General features: G+C 43.4%; 1 pseudogene; it reads left to right on the top strand.

The window, feature by feature from the left end:
• The first annotated feature begins 518 nt into the window (after positions 1-518).
• Positions 519-2,014, top strand: LOC149203036 (putative protein phosphatase 2C 53 pseudogene; annotated as a pseudogene).
• The last annotated feature ends 468 nt before the right edge of the window (positions 2,015-2,482 follow it).

Below are 2,482 nucleotides of genomic sequence, written 5' to 3'. Positions count from 1 at the left end.
ATAATATTTTAATACATCATAAGTATCTATGGATGGGAGATCTTATAATTAAATTAAGAATCTTATAAAATGGTGAACATTAAATTTAATAAACTTCTGTTACCTCAGGATGATGCGGGGTAGAGAAGGATGTGATCACGATTCACCAGGCGATTACGCGGAAGGTTCGACGTGGAAAGACAGCTGCCATTGATGATGGAAGCATCCCAAGTATTAATTGCGACAACGTGAGCGCTTGCAACGTGCCATCAATAAATGCGTCTGCCCTAACAAAACCCTTCCTCTTCTCATGTGACACGTCATCTCACTAAAGAAACGCAGTAAGGATTACATCCTATTCCACCGCAGACACGCTGGTATTACGGATTGTAATTCACATCTCCGTGGCCGATTCGCGTACTGGGGGTGTTGACCAACGACACAACTGTAATTTGGATTCGATTTCAACGCTCGAGTTCAATATGAATACTCATAGTAGAGCACCTACGATCCACAGCCTCTGACGATCTCGGAGCGAGACATTCAATTCAATTGTAACAACAGACAGGGAAAGCTGCAAAAAGGGGGATTTATTCATTGCTGCTTAAGGTTTCCGAAGGCAACAACAAGCTTTGCCACCACCATCCACAGTAGCAGCAGCATCCATAGATTGTGAAAATGGCTTGCCTTGTAGCAGGGAATTCCCCCTTGCTCTTGGGGTCCTGCAAGTCCCCCTCTATACGCGATTCTGACATTGGAGTATGGGCAAGTTCCCATTGGAATCATAGTTTCCAAACGCCCGGTACCAGCGAGATCCAGGATAGTTTTGTGCGCGATGGGCTGAGTCCTGTGCTGACTAACAGAAGCGAGAATATTCTGTGGAGCGACAGCGGGAAGAGTCCAGTCACGAGGGCGGTCTCTCTCAGTGTCAATGTCCCGGAGGAGAATGGTTTGATTGCTCGCAAGTGCCCTTCGCCTTCACTAAAGAGGAAACGCCCGCAGAGGCTGGATATTCCGCCCCAGTTGCCCGGCATAGGTTCGCTGTTCTCAGCAGTAGAGCAGGCGATGGAGGTCAATGTGCAGGGTCTTCATTATGCGGTTTCAAGCAAAAAGGGTCGGCGAGAATTGATGGAGGACACCCACAAGGCCATTCTCAATGTTCATGGCGATTCCAAACAGGCCTTCTTCGGCGTCTTCGATGGTCATAGCGGTCGGAAAGCTTCAGATTTCGCTGCCGAAAATATTGGACACAATATTGTGGATGCTAAGACGAAACAGAGAACCTTCTCGAAGAAGCTGTTAGAGCTGGGTACCTAAAAACAGACGCAGAGTTTTTGAAGCAGAATGCCAGCGGCGGTGCTGCTTGTGCAACTGCTCTGATTATAGATGGTAACTTAGTGGTTTCCAATGCTGGGGATTGTCGAGTAGTTATTAGCAGAAACGGATCTTCTGAAGCACTTACATGTGATCATCAAGCTGGAAGGGAGGACGAGCGACAACGGATAGAGAGTTTGGGTGGAATTGTGGACCTCCGCCATGGGGTTTGGCGAGTTCAGGGGTCTCTAGCTGTATCGAGGGCCATAGGCGATTCACACATGAAACAATGGATAACGGCCGAACCAGAGACGAGAAAGATTGAAATAACATCTGATTGCGAGTTTTTAATTTTGGCATCAGATGGATTGTGGAATATGGTCAGTAATCAAGAAGCAGTGGATATTGCCAGGCCTTTCTGCATCGAGAAAGAGCCTAATTTGACGCCTTCAGGAGGCGGCCCTATAGCTGCTTGCAAAAAGCTTGTAGAAGTAGCGTTAACCAGAAAATCTCAAGATGATATTAGTGTGATGACAGTACATCTCAGACATTTTTGCAAGACAAAAAATTAGTGTAGATGAGGTGAGGGATGACTGCCATAAAAAAGGAACCTTGATAACAACCCTCTGACCCAACTTGAGAATTGGATTTTAAAATGACTCCGACCTATATTTTGATCATCAAGTAGTGGGAAGCCTGAATTCTCCAATTTTCTATATATAAACACTTACATTCATTTATTTATTTATTATTATTATTTTTTTTAACACATACATTCATTTTTTGACATCTGAGTTGGCCCAATGATTCTTTTTCACAATTCTTGTTTCATTCAATTCCAATTATCATATTCGTGTTGCCGCTGCGTTTAACCTCATATTTATTTCTATGACCAACCTACACGCCATCCGTGTTCACAAGATTATAGACTTTGGCACATGTTACACACATTGCTTGTTTAAGAAAAGAAAGAAGCAATAGAGCTTTTGGTTAGTCCTTAAAATGGAAGAACAGGCTGAATTGTTATAAATGTACATCTGATGCACAATTTAGCAGGGGTAATTGAACATATCTCGTATAAGGAAATGCAATGAAATAACCTTACAAAATCAATGAATCGATAACGGGATACACACACGCAGAAGTAACAACAGTGAAGGGAAATAATAGAGGGTAACTTATATGTTAA

Source organism: Pinus tabuliformis, chromosome 2_1 (genome assembly GCF_031772625.1).
Source record: "Pinus tabuliformis cultivar Carrire ecotype Pingquan chromosome 2_1, CPIR1, whole genome shotgun sequence".
NCBI classification, from domain to species: Eukaryota; Viridiplantae; Streptophyta; class Pinopsida; order Pinales; family Pinaceae; genus Pinus; species Pinus tabuliformis.
The sequence above is the reverse complement of the archived record's forward strand: the minus strand, read 5'-3'. Positions and strand labels throughout refer to the sequence as shown.